This window comes from Notolepis coatsorum, assembly GCF_963971535.1.
Source record: "Notolepis coatsorum genome assembly, chromosome: 14".
NCBI lineage: Eukaryota > Metazoa > Chordata > Actinopteri > Aulopiformes > Paralepididae > Notolepis > Notolepis coatsorum.
The window spans coordinates 41,914,484-41,929,861 of NC_140178.1; positions in this window are offsets into that span (position 1 = coordinate 41,914,484).

The window sequence follows — 15,378 nt, forward strand, 5'->3', positions numbered from 1 at the left end:
GTTGGACCTCTGTGCCGCACTGGGCACTGCCACGGTCTGCACCTCTGAGCTACCATTACATTTACATTTACATTACATTTACATTTACATTTTGTCAACAACTCTATCAGCTGAGTAACAATGTTCATCAACATGTTCAGACTTGAGTGCTACAGTGTTGAGTGTATGTTAGTATATTAGGAAGAGTGCATAAGAAGGTTAGTGTTTTTTTTTTTTTCTTTTTTTTTTAATTACAGATATTGATTGAAGAAGTGTGTCTTTAGTCGACGGCGAAAGATTGGTTGGGTTTCGGCTGTCCTAACTGGGGTCGGAAGTTCCAACAATAGGCGGCTTCTTTTTGATGACCCTCCCGGAGCTCGGATATGAGTAGGTCTGAGGCGGCCAGAAGATGCAGAGCGTAGGGGTCTTGAGGGTGTGTAGTTAGAGACCATTGACCGGAGGTAGGCAGGAGCTGTTCCCTTCGCAATGGGGATATTTTATAATATGTACTTATTATCACTTTATATTATGAGTCAAACTTATACTTCTAATTATGTCATAGATCATACCTCAAAAGCCTGCCCCCCCCCCCCCCCTTCTTTCCCTATTGATTTCTTCCAAAAGGTGCAGCAGGATAAAACAGGTTCATCAGCAGGTGAGCATGCAGTGTGTGTCAGAGGATGTAGGTTACACAGCTGATAGCTTAACGGTGTTGCTGAAGTTGTTAGTACAGTAGCAGTTGTTAGTAGCAGTAAGTCCCTGTCCATAAACAGTTCATGTGAATGTGTATGTGCTCAGGAAAGTATTGGTATTATACGTTATGTCTGTGTTTTGGAGTAATGAAGTTAATTACATGATTAACCTTGTGTAATGCTAACTAACAACAAATAAGATCCTCATGTAATAATGCTAATGCTAACATAATTCAGTGTACTGTTAGTGTTGTATACTATAGGGAAAGTAGAGCTGTGTGAATCCCAAGGCAGTGATCTGATTTTTACCACCACTATCACAGGTTATATTTAGAATTCCATGTGATATCTCCAGGTCAAGATGCAGAGGAACATCTCATCATTATTTAACAAAACAACAGAAAGTCCCAGCCCTGTCCTCAGTCAGGACGTTGATAATGCAAGAGGCAGGTTATCTTAGGTGAGATTTATAGTGATCTAGGCTATTTTTCTTTCATGGAAATGTATGTAGATTTGATTGAAATAATGTGTTTCTTCCTCTTTCATGTGGCCATTTCAGATTGATCAAGGGATGATGATCAGGCACGTTGCTGATCTGTGTGAAGCAGGTGATACGTGAATACGTGAAGTTGGAGTCCTTTTGGAGTGTTGCAGACAGACATTAAGGCATGAAAATCTAACACTTGCTATCATTGCCCCCCTCTAGTTATATCAATGTGTGTAGGTCTGAATACATGCTATATGTACTTAGGCTAGTGGTGATGATGGATTATCGACGAAACCTTACTTGGTCCCAAGAAAAGGGTCTTGTGTATTATTGGGTTAGGACATTTACAGGGGCCAGTTTCGAATTGCAGTCTCCCGTAGGTGCTCTCTTTTGGTTTTGAAAGTGGGTAGTGATTCACATTCCTTTACAGCTGTGGGTAGGGCGTTTAGTCCCTTGTTTGAGCCGAATCTGGGTTTAACATGGTTTGTGGAGCTCCCTCTGGTGTCTACTAGTGGATCTACTATTGGATCTACTTTCTCTGTGGATGGTTTTGTGAATAAATCTCCATTATGCACTGTGTGTTTATTGTATAGCAATAAGGTTGGGTGAATTCGGTCATTGTATAAACGCATTACATCACTGTCAAAGGTCACAGCTAGCGTGACCAAAGATGATGACCTCTCGGACACCTGAGGGAACACGCTCCATCTCACCCCCTACTAGATTTTGGTCGGAGTACCAGAATCCCAGACGACCAAGCCACGCCCCAAGACGGAGAGGGTCGCAACACCATGTAAAGCCCTACTCCAGAAACACTGAACATTAAACATATATCTGTTTGAATCAATGTATTAGATTAGCTTGTTAAAAGAATGAGTATGGCCCTGATTTAAAAGTCAGTGATTATGAAGAATGTGTTTTTTTTTTATTATTATATATTTCTCCTCCCTACTTGTGTGAACCTGTATACTGCTATATCTAAATACACATTATAGTGTGAAAGAGAAACCCTCTGTTACTGTTGGAATGTGACTTCTGTACAGACAACCTTGAAGATTCCACTCAGAAGAGGCGAGGGGGAGAAGTGCATGGTTAACCCTTTCCTGTCATAAGGCAGAGGGAGAGCATTCATACATTTTGAAACTACAAAACTACATTTTGGAACTACATGTATGATGTATAAAACATACAGTGATGCTTACAAACATACAGTGTGGTATGAGGGATTTTCCCAACACAAATTAATCTGTTACCTTTTTTAGTTACAGTAACGAAGGAATGGAAGAGGAGTGGTCGTTATTACGTATTGTACACTGATTGGGACTGTACTGTCAAGAGGGGTGTAATCTTATGACGTATTTCTGTATTATATAAACACCCCGTGAAACGAGGAGACTTCACTTTTTCATTTTGACTTGAGGCCTTTTTTTCTGCTGTGAGAGATCCTATAATAATTGTGCATTCTTTTGTATGAAAATCTATCTTCACACGAACTTTTTTTTTTTTTTTTTTTTTTTTTTTTATTATTTTTTAAACAAACATATAAACAAACATGACAACACACGATAAGATATACAAGCATTAATTACAGTGCATATCCAATGAAATTACCATTTAGTCAAATGTCTTATACAGGATATACCCCTAATACCTGTTATCTAAAAACCTACACACATATGCTCTAGCTCGTACCCCCCCTCCCGGACCCCCCATTGGATAATCCAACCATTATAACTTGTTCCTAACCAGACACTACCATTATATGCTAGCTTTTATTCTCTCCACCACTTCTAACCACATAGTCATTTTGGATTCATTGAGACCCAAAATTATTGCTGTAGATATTTCTTTATAAATCACATCGAGATATGTAAGAGTCCAGACCTTCCGGCACATTTTTTCCGGTTGAAACCATCGTGATGCTATCAGCTTTTTAGCCACTGTGATACCGGATAAAACCAATCTCTTTAGCTGTGGAGGTACTGCATGTTCAAAGACATCATTCAGCAGTAATACAGAGGGGTGTACAGGTATATCCAGATCCAAGAGATTTGATAATTGCTGGGTCACTTCTTTCCAAAATATCTTAACTGGTGGTCAGTCCCAGTACATGTGCATAAATGTCCCTTCGTCCCCATTTGTACATAGGGAGCATTTGGAGTCTTGTTTAAGACCCATTTTGTTCAGTCTTATAGGAGTTAAGTATGTGTGAGGATTGGTTCTTTCCCCACCACAGGCTTCTTAAGGTACTGTGATGATTGGTCCGTTCCCCGCCACACGCTCCGTTCCTTTAAGGTACTGTGAGGATTCTGTGATGATTGGTCCGTTGCCGAACGCACACTTCTAAGTCAAGTATCAATTACCATCACGCACCTGATGTTTGTTCTAATCAGCGCCCCAGAGGCTTCATATACTCTGACCTTCTGTCATTCGATGCCGGGTCGTTTTGAGTACTACTGTTCTGGAATACAACTGCATATACCTGCTTTTCCCTGTCGCTGTTCCTGGTCTACTTTCTCTCCAGGACCTTTCTGTGGAGAACCGCTGTGGAGAACCTGGTTCCCCGTTTGGAGCTGCGCCTCGTTTTCTGCCCGCTTTACACGTTGCGCTTTGGTGAGTTTTTGGAAACAGTTCTTTTTGGATTATCAGTTTTTTGTGTGTTTGGATAACACTGAAGAAATACCGTTTTTGTTTTGTACTGGACTCAGCTAATTTGTGTGTTAGGATAACACTGAAGAATACCGTTTTGTTTTGCACTGGACTCAGCTAATTTGTGTGTTAGAATAACACTGAAGAATACCGTGTTGTTTTTGCACTGGACTCAGCTAACTTGGGTGTGGTACACCGAAGATCAAGTCACTTGTGATTTATACTGGACTCAGTCACCTCTCTGCCTCTGTGTGTTCGTTGGGCTGTTTCTGATTTCTCTCTCTCTCCGTTTTTCCACCGTGAGTGAAAGCTGGGAGTATCTGCAGAGCCGCTACAACGTCACATGCCAATTCCTCACCACTATCTACTGGGAGTATCTGCAGAGCCGCTACATCGTCACATGCCAGATCCCCGTTTGTTTGATTACTGTACCTCATCCATCTTGTGACTCTGTAAATAAATACGCCCTAGCTTTTGGCTAACTCTGAACTCCCTGTCTGTGCCGTTGCGTTTGAGGTCGGTTACAAACCATAACAGTATGTCCTGTGAATATAGTTAAGATTGATTTGTTGATGGTCCAGGTTCCTTGATGCAAGTCGTACATTTACCCAGGCCTCTTGCCAGTCAAATCTGTCTCCAGGTCTGGTATATCCCTCCTCCAGACTGAGTCTAGATGGAGGGTTTCATACGAGGCCGTTAGTAATTGATGATAAAAATCTGAAACAAAACCTCTCGATGTCTCTCTTTCATAGAAAAATGTGTGGTATCTGTGGTGTACAATTGGTATCTTTAATGGAACACCGTGAGCTTTCAAACATGCCAATAACTGTGCGTAATAATAGTATGTGGACTTGGTGAGATAAAATGTTTTGCGTATTTCATTGAAACTACAAAAACCCTGTTTGTTGAAAACGTCTCCTAATGAGTGTATGCCTTGCTTTTCCCATCTAGGGAATCTTATAGGTTGTTTTCCAATCAAGAGTGCATTGTTATTGAATAAGGGAGTATGATTGTGCCATTTATGTGGGATAGAATATTTTTTTGTGTTTCACGCCATGTCCTGATCGCATGAGTGATTATGGGGCCAAATTTCCGTTCGCATTGCTTAATTGATAATTTGGTGTATACTATACCCTTCAGCCTATGTGGAGCTACTATATTTTCTTCAAAATTTCTCCAGGATACTGATGCTTGGGGATCAAACCATGTTGTTAGTGGTCTTAAAGTGTACGCCTTAAAGTAGTGGTAGAAATCTGGGAATGCCATACCTCCATCTGCTTTGTTTCTCTGTGCGGTGGATCTTTTTATACGTGGTGGTTTGTTATTCCAAATAAATTTGTATGTGGAGGAGTGTAATTCTTTCCAGTAACCCTTTGGAGGGGGTAACGGTAGCATTGAGCTGAAGAAGTTGATTCTAGGTAGGACGTCCATCTTAACTATTGATATCCGTGCCTGTACTGAGTTTTTAAGTTTTGACCACCTGACAAGGTCGTCTTTGATTTTGTTTTGGATTGTTATGTAATTGTGTTTCACCGTTTGGCTTATGGTAGGGAATATTTCAACTCCCAAACATCTAAAGTGTTTTACCATCTGTATCTCTTTTGGGAGGGTTATATTTCTTTTTGCAGGGGCGTTAAGTGGGAGGAAGGCCGACTTCGGCCAATTTATCCTAAATCCCGATAGATCTCCAAAGTCCTCAATCAGCTTGAGAAGATGATGCAAAGCGGTGTTGGGGTTTTGCATGAACAGTATTACGTCGTCCGCATATAAACTAATTTTGTGTTGTGTGCCCTTGATTATGATTGGTTCTATGGATTGGGATTGTCTTATATATTGTGCTAAAGGCTCTAATGATAGATCTAAAATTCCGGGACTAAGAGGGCAACCCTGTCTAGCTGAGCGTGATACCGGAAATATTTCGGAGATGATTGTACCTGTTGTAATCATGGCCGATGGATCTTTGTATACTACTTTAATCATATCAATGAATCCTTTTCCTAACCCCATCCTTTCTAATACTGCCCATAGATACGACCATTCCAACCTGTCAAAAGCTTTCATTGCATCCAGGGACAGTATCGCCTTAGGTGTGTTGTCTTCCTTGTTGGCATCTAGTACGTGTAGTAATCGTCTTATGTTATCAGTGATCAAGCGACCTCTTATGAAGCCAGTTTGGTCCGGATGAATTAAAGACGTCATATGCTTTTGTAGTCTGATGGCTAATACCTTAGAGTACAATTTGATATCGGTTCCGAGGAGGCTTAAAGGTCTATAACTACCGCACTAGGTGGGGTCTTTGTCTTTTTTATGGAGGACTGTTATGAGTGCAATATTGTCATTCTTATGGAAGTTCCCCTCCTTGACTGAGTATAAAATCATATTTAGTAATAAGGGTCCAATTATGTCCCAACAAGAGATGTACATTTCTGGTGGGATACTGTCTCTTCCAGGAGCCCTACCACTTCGCATTTCAGATATGGCATCCCTAAGTTCATCTAGTGTGATTGGTGTTTCTAACTGTTTAGCGTCATCCTCTGAAAGTTTAGGGAGGTTAATTTGATTAAGATATGTGTCCATTTTGTTTGGATCGAAGGTTGTATCTGATTTGTATAAGTTGGAGTAGAATTCTTTCAATGTCGTGTTTATCTCTTTGGGTTCTGTAACAAGTCCTTGTTGTGCTCTAATGGTAGTTATATCTGCAAATTTTGCGTTGACTCTTAATCGCATAGCTAATAGGTGACTTGGTTTGGAACCTTGGGAGTACTGCTGTTGTCTTGTGCTGCGTATTTGCATTTCAGATTGTTGTCTATATATGGCGTTAATCTCTTTTTTTAGTATGTTGACTTGATTTTCCAGTCGAACCGAGTTGTTGTATTGTAAAGAATTAAATAACGTTGAGTAAAGCGTTTCCAGTTCAGCTAGTTTTGAGCATTGATTCTTGCGTAATTGGGAGGAAAAGCTATCAGTGAAATCCTTGATCATTCCCTTTGTCGTCATCCATAATATTCTGGGGTCCTGCACCGTATTCGCATTCATCCGAAGGAATACCGTAAGAGCTTCTTTGATTTGTGTTATGAATTCCTTGTTATTGAGCAGCATCGTGTTAAATCGCCATCTTGGGGCTCGGGTTGATAGTATACCAAATGTTCCTTTTAGGAGTAAATAACAGTGATCTGATAATGCATTGGGTATCATTTCCACATCGTAGTTGTCAAATAGTCTCGGGGATGTACAAATGTAATCTATTCTGGATAATGTGTTATGTCTCGCAGATCGACAGGAGTACTTCCGGGTCGTGGGGTTAAGTGATCGCCATAAGTCATTTACACCTGTAATCTTCGACCAATCCTTTAATGCATTGGATGATTTTTTTTGTTCGCTGGAAAAGGAGGGGTTTGATTTGTCCATCCTTGGATTCCAAATGGCATTAAAATCTGCACCAATTATAAATGAGTATTCGGGAAGGTCTAACATTACTCTGGTAAGTGTATTGAAGAATTTAACTTCGTATAAATTTGGGGCGTATACCGCTACCAGCGCTATTTTCCTGTTCTTGTGTAAAATCTTAGCTATAGTTATCCGACCATCTGCATCAGACCATACTCCCTTCAATTCAATGTTCAACTTCCGTCTAACGACTATGGCTACTCCCCAAGTTCTCGTTCCAAAGGATGAGTGACTAATGTTATGATATGTGTTGTCCGCTAACGAATCTATGTCTTTCTCTAAAATGTGCGTTTCGCTTAGCAGAGCCACGTCCACCTGTTCTTTTCTCATCAGTGTGAGCACGCTTTTGCGTTTGTGTTGTTTATTTATTCCACCAGTGTTCCAGATCATTATATTCAAACTAGCCATAATCTATACATGTTGTTGTGTAGTTGTTGGTAATGCTTCTGGAGTGCGAAGCTACTTATTGAGGTCCCGTTGAGAGCAGAGCTTAAAACATATATATATATACAAATTAAAATCCCCTATTCCCCCCTCCCACCGAGAGTCGTACATGACTGTGTTCCATGAACACAACCTTCGCGTATAACTCCCTCCCTTAAACCACCGGATATCCCAGAATGATCCAATTATCCTTAACATTCCTATGTATACCATAGGATCTAACATTCTAAATTCTACCATAAGTAGAATGTCAACTGTGGCTTGGCCACTTTCCCGTTAAATAAAAATTAAAATAAGATAAAAATAAAAATAAATACCAAAAATAAGCTTCAATTATCATGCCATAATCACTTACATTTTATATGAACTTGTGTAATTTACAATAACCCAGGAATAATATGGAGGTATTGAACTGAAAAGAGAACCTCAATAAATCAGAGAAAAGAGAAGAAAAAAAACAAGAAAAAAGGAAGAGAGCATTAACTTAGATCTTAAAAGAGCTTTGCTATGCTTAAACATCTAAAGTATAAATTGGAGAAGTAGTGGAAATATTTCCAATTAATAAAAAGCAGTTTTTAAATACGTTGTGAAGAATGTTATTCCAGCCGGCCGCTGCTGTGATGGTTCTGTGGTTCTGCAGCTAGATGCTGTTGGTTATTCCCCCGAAGGGCTTCTGGTAGTATGTCTGGCCACGTATTGCTGTTATTCCAGAATGTTCCCTATATCAAAGAATGTTTTAGATGTTCTAGATTATTCCAATATGTCGTTTTTACAGTGTTAGAATGTTCCAGTATGTTCTGGAATGTTGTTAGAATTCCATACTCTTAAAATAAGGATCACTTCAACGCCATGTTCATCTTCTCTATATCGTTCCAATTTTGAAAACCAATATGTCCGCAATAATAGAAGTCCAACAGGGAAAACATTCAATAACTCTGAGCTCGTACTGTAGGTCTCTCTGCCCCAAATCATTGGTTCATTAAAGTTTATACTATATGGTGTCCATGTCTAACAGAGATTAAAAGGCCATACACTATTCTGCATTTTGTGCTGCCATGTATTTGGCTGCATCTTCAGGCGAGTTGAGGAAAACCCTTGCTCCTTGTTTATCGACGATGCGAAGTATTGCAGGGTATATTAATATGGGTTTGTATTTCTCCAGATAGAATTTAGACATCACCGTCTTGAACTTGGTTCGTAGGACAACCACGTCCCGACCAGTGATGCCACAGATTACTTGTAAAAGTAATCCGATTACTGATTACTGATTACTCCTTTAAAAAGTAATCCAAGTTACTTTACTGATTACTTGATTATCAGAGTAACTTAGTTACTTTGAAAGTAACTAGGTTACGAAGTCGTCGTCGTTCCCCCAACAGTTTTTTTTAAACGCTTTATTGAAAGTGCATAAATTGTTTTTAACTTGTTTCTCTGCACATAACGTAAATTGTTAAACTAGTGCTTCAGCTTCTGTACCATCAAGTATGGTAAAGCAACAGTCTATGATGCTCACAGCTATCTATTCACATCTAACAAATGCAGGCTGAACTATTCAATTATATCAACTGTAACTATTAAATTGTTTTTATAAATGTCTCTCTATAAACATACAATCAGTCTCTCTTTAACATGTAAATTAACTGTAAATCTGGCAAATAAGAGCTTTTGCTCTGCCACCATCAAATATACATTAATCAATAGGGAAAGAAACAATCTCTCTCTTTTGCTGTTTGGCTGGCCTCCAAGTCCTCCTGTACCTGAATGAATGAATGAATGAATGAATGAATGAATGAATGAATGAATGAATGAATGAATGAATGAATGAATGAATGAAAACTTTATTTAACAGATTGCAGAATGGGTACAATACAGTACGGCTCAATACATACAATTGTTAAGGGGATGCAGACCTGAGAAAGACGTTTGTCTTGTTTCAATCAGGGTCCCCCTAAACTTCGTTTAGACAAGCGTTTTGGGGTGGAATTCTCAGACGAACATAACAACGGAGCCCTGCTGTCACACGATTGGCGCATATGTCACATGACGTGCTGTGAAGACCCGCCCTACTCTGCCTCTGATTCGCAGACTGTGGATGGGGAATGTGATTGGGCCAAAGCAGAGTCACTCACAGACAGAGAGTCCAGTCACGCCGCGGGACACATTCTTGTGTAACCCTTTCACTGCCACACCACGTTACTCCATAATAATAATAAGAAAAACAGCTCAAAATGTATTTTTGACTGTCGAAAACGAAATAAAATACTGCATTCCGCCTGCATTATGAATTTATGATGAGATAGTAACGAAATAGTAACGCACAGCCACTTGGACAAGTTACTGCAATCAGATTACTGGCTTTTAAAGATTAACGCGTTAGATTACTATTTTCGGGGAAAAGTAATCAGATTACAATAACGCGTTACTTAGTAACGCGTTACCGGCATCACTGGTCCCGACAATAATCTTCAAAACAGTGTATTGATATATCCTTGCATTTCAGATTGCCTTTCATCCTGCGAGTTTCACGAATGATCATTTCTTTTATTCTGACTTGGCGCAGGATAACCAATATCACTCTGGGTCTAACGTTCTTGTCGTTGGATCGGGTCCCCAATCTGTAACATTGCTCCACCTCCGGTACATTAGGAAGGACTGTTGGTCCCAGGATTTTCTGTAATTCTGTCGCAAACTCTTCAGGGTGTGCGCAGCTCACCGACTCGTCCAGACCGACTATACGAATATTCAGCTTGCGATTTTGATATTCCTTCTCGAATATTTTAGCTTTCTGTTCTTCATTGATTCGCTTAAGCTCAACCGTTATATCGTTGCGCTCCGTATTGAGTTCTGTTCCGTTATGGCTTCGCTCAGCACCAGTTGCATATATCTCGCTTCAGCATATATACACTGAATAATTTCACAAATGTACCTTTAAATGCCAGCATTCATCTGGCCACACCCCCATCCGCTTACCTATATAAGCAGGGATGGTGCCACACACTCATCTCCTTCTCAAATTTTCATCACAAGCAACGTGTTGCTATATGCCCACTTGACGTGGAGAAAAATATATATATATATAGTCTGAGGAAAGGAAGAACAAGGAGATACGTTGACATCATATCTTTATTTTCTCTCTCACTATTTTCGAGAAAATACGGCGATATTGTCTTCGTACTGGAGTGTCTAGAAGATGATGATCGTTCTAAAAACCCTCGACCGGTTTTCGTATTGGGAGCACGCCGCTGCATGCTTCTCAACTGCAGTTCCTTGCTGTGTTTGTTGGGGTGAAACCTGTCAGGCCACAGCTGAACTGTCGGACACGCCGCTGTTGTGAGAAGCGGTGGGTTTCAGGTTGGGTGAGTACTGTTGCTGGCGGGCTTCACTTGTCTGTTAGTGCTATGGGGGCTACTTGACAATGTTTATGGAAACCGGCCCCAGGCTAGGGTCCTTTGTTCAGCCACCTAGGCGACAGAAGGCCTTGGTCTGAAGACCATTATAGTTTTAACTAGTGGGCCGCGACCATTAACACTGGTGATCCCTGTGTGTTCTGGACGAGTGGATTCTCTCTGTCACCGTGTAGCCCCTTCTTTCATATCCAAATGAGAGTATTCCTTCACGAGGGGATATGTGCATGGATGTGCGATAGCGGCAGATCCATGTTCAAGTCAGCTACACAGGCCAGTTTGGTATTGTGCTGATTCCGTCGGGTGTTGGTAAATTCACCGTTGTAAAGCAGTGTTGACATCTTGTTTCTCTTTTCTCTTAAAAAGTGAGGAGAGGTTCAGAACGGCGGCCTGTCTGGGTGAGTGTTATGTCATTGTATACATGTTCAGGTGATAGCTGCTTAGCTTACGGTTAGCCAGTCAGCTGTTAGCTGCTGCGTTAGCCTGCTGGGATCGCTGCATGGCCTGCTTAGGTTGGGCCTACTGTTAGCCAGTCAGCTGTTAGCTGCGGTGCTAGCATGTCGTGATCATTAGGTAACGTTAGCTTGCTGCTATAGGCCATGGCCTGGCGCGGGGTAGCTTTAGCTTCTCGCGCGCCGCCGTGAGCTCGCTTCTGGTCGCGTGCGCCGTTAGCTCGGCGTCTCGCGAGCAGGGGCAGTAGCGCCCGAACGGTTGGAGCGGCCGTTAGCTTGATGCTATTCTGTTGAACGTGCTTTGATTTTAACATGTTTTACACTCTTGACTACGACGTCATCCTTGACAGGGGATGTTTTCGTCGACCCTGCCCTGAGCCAGGACGGCAAGGTTGCGTCAACAAAGAGGACTGTAGTGCGGGTTGGAGCGGCGACGCTGCCCAGTTCGAACAACACAGGAGCGGCTGTGTTCCTACGGTGTCTGTGACTGCACTTCGCTGATCTACGTTCCGGGTAGGACCAGGTTTGACCAGACCTTATAACACGTCTTCTGGTTTTACTTTTCTAAATGTATTGTGAATAACGATGTTTTTCCCAAAACGTGTGTTGCTGCAATGCATTTAGGATACGACGCGGGTTATGTGTGAGCTGTATTTGTCACTGGCAGTTAGCTTCTCCGTGCAAATCGGGTTGTTGTTACAGATGTGATAATGATCTGGTTGTTGTGTGAGTAACATCATGTGTGTTGTTATGTACCGTGTACTCACAACTAAGGTAACTAACCTATGAAGCTATGCTTAGTGACAAGTGAGTAAAATAATGTTCTTTTCTCAGCCTGTGATGACAATGAACAGTGTGTTCACATATTAACAGGTTTTCCTGTTTTAACTGGCCGTATTGAAGGTAAAATAAGAGGATTGTGTTTCCCCCCGGTTCCCTGGAGACTTTTTCATCCTCCTATCAGACATGTTGTGCACTAGAATTGTGTCTTTTGTGTGGTAGGGATGCGATGTAACCCTTAGCTTGATTGCTGAGGTTGTGCTAAAACTGCTGGAGAAACTTTATTTTCCTAAAAGGAAAGATGGTTTGGTCGCTGTCGTGTGTGCTTAGCAAGGCCTGTGGCCGATACTAATCGAGAATTATGTATTCTCTCATTGTGAAAAACGGCGTTCCTCTGTAGAGTGTTTTTGCCATTTTTTGTAGGTGATGATGGGTTGTGTGTGTCATGTGACCTACAACTGGGTTGGACTGGCCACAGAAGCACATGTGTATGTTGGACCGGGGCTCTTAGAGCCCTCTCTATTCTGTGTTTTTTCCTTAGTAAAAATCAGATAGCAGGTTAGCTCATGCACTGTGTGGAGCTGTCAAACGCTTCATAGAGCTGACTATGACTGTGTCATATTCTCTTTTTGTCATTACATCGTATCATGGGTGTGGGGTCGTAAAGGGGTGAACTGGTAACCTTTCCTCTCCCCCTTGTTTCTGTCGGTCAGGGGTACACCCCTGACCTTCAAGGTTCCCGTCACGTGGCGGTTCGGCACGTTACGGGGGGGGGGGGGGGGGGGGGGGAGTTTCCTGGTCGCACGGCCTGGTATATTGGGCGTGTGCACCGCAGGAATTCCCCCGCCATAGAGTACGTCACCGTGCGCGTCTCTGTTGGTAGGACTTCCGTGTGCTGTTCAGGTCCATGTGATGGATCTGTTTCAGGGGGGTGGTCAGGGCTCCTCCTCACCAAGCGCCTATTCGGGCCTTCTGTGAGTTCGGACTCCTTCTTCCATGTGAGGGAGCCTCCATCAGTGTACAGAGCCTTCCTCCTCAGATTGTCAAAGTGAGTGGACCCTCTAGAAGGGTCCTATTCTATTGTATATGTATTCGATTCAATTCGATTATTGAGTGTGTATGGGTTCAGTGCCTCTTCCCCGGAGAGTCCTAAAACCAATTTTTTACATGGCTCAAGGTGCAATATATTCTTTTCAATCTGTACAGCTCGCGTGGGAAGTCTCTCTGGGGATTCCCGTCTCCTTCCTATGGGAGGGTGGTGGGATGTAAAAATGTGAAATTTTTTTACCCCCGGCTGTGTAGACTGGGATACATACTGTTGATGCTTCCTTCTTTTCTATTCAAAAAGTGTTGGAGTTAGGGAGTGTCACACCCCTCTTGTCGTTCCCCTGGGCGCCTTGGGGATTCAATGACAGGTCTAAATAGCCTGTTCATTGATGGGGGTGTGTCCCGACGCACGTATAGTGCTAGCTCGCTGTAAACAGGCGACTGACTGGCACGCCTTGGTTGCTTGTGGTTGAAACAGCGTTTTTATAAAGCAACTGAGATGGGGGTTTTTCCTCTTCCGACGACCAAATCCCACGACCTGGGTTGGTTTTTCGACGGATTCTCGTTCATGTCTGGGGGATGATGACGGAATGGATCTGAACATATGTAGAGGGGTCTCACGCCCTTGGGGTGGGCCACCAGGCGCGGTTCGGCCGAACGTCTGGGTGGCGCCTTCTTTTCATGTTAAGATCGACACGCATATCTGCCCTTTCTCCTGGAGTTGGCATGTCGGCGTGGTTAGGGCACGGGACTGGTTCTGGTCACGCTGGTCCGGATCAGTTGAACCCGTTGTCCGCCGGGGATGCAGATCTGCTGTTCTGGTACCCTGAGGGACTTGGGCTTTTTTCAGGGGGAAAAATGCCAGGTCGGTCCGGGTGTCACAGGGTTAAGCGCTATGGAGACCCTGGTTGGGTACGTTTTTACTCAGCACTGTCGTAATGGCTTGCGGCCATGCCAACCTGTACACGCTCGATCTCGTCGGATCTCGGCCGCTACACAGGTTGGTCCTGGTTGGTACTTGGTTGGGAGACCGCCTGGGAAGGCCAGGTGCGGTGTGCTTAGGGGCTGGTTCTCCATTCTTTTTCGCTCCTCTCTCGCGCATGGCGAAGAGGGGCCTGTTGGGGTGGTCTTTGACCTCCTCTGGTGACCCTGTGCTTCCCGTATCGCCAGGCCCGGTCCGAGGTAATGTTCGTCGACCCGTAGGCCTGGGTTAACCCTTTTTTGAAAACTGAGACACTTGTACTGCGGTATAGCCGGTGTATACCCGCAGGTGTGTTTTGGAGTTTTTTCTTGAGGGGTTATAGGAACAACCACCGCATTGGGTAACGCCAAGGTGGTTGATTCCCTGGTGTGTTGGAGCAGTGTCAACTCTCGGGTTCACCGGTTGAGGGTGCCCCTGCATGTTCATGACGTCTGCCAATCGTGTCAGCCTTCTCTGCCTCAACCCCTCTGGGTGGGGGTTTTTAAATGGAGGCTTGGTCATGCAACAACGCCAGCATACGCCCCTTCCGCCGGTGCGGCTGTGTTCAGCTGTCCCCTCTGGCGCCTGTCTCGTCCGCAGTCTCCAGGCTAGGGTTAACAGCCTGTTGCTTGGTTTTTCCCCGGTGCGCTGCCTGCTTCCGTTGGTTAACCTTTTTTGTGTGCTTACGGCCATGCTGACTGCCTGTTCTGCAGGGTCAGTGTGCCAGGCGGTGTACTATTGGGGGGACAGGGCCCGCTCGGCTTACGGCCATACCAACCTGAACACGCCCGATCTCGTCCGATCTCGGAAGCTAAGCAGGTTCTGGCCTGGTTAGTACTTGGTTGGGATACCGCCTGGGAATACCAGGTGCAGTAACTGAGGGGCCTTTGTCCGAATACGCTGGCGATGTGGGGGGCGGGGCACTATGTGCCCACCTGGTGGGGTCTTGATGCTGGCATCATGGACTTCTCCGGGCCCCCATTCCAGGGAGTCCAGTCCTTTTGGTGGGTCTGGGTCTTCCTTCGCGCTCCGCTGC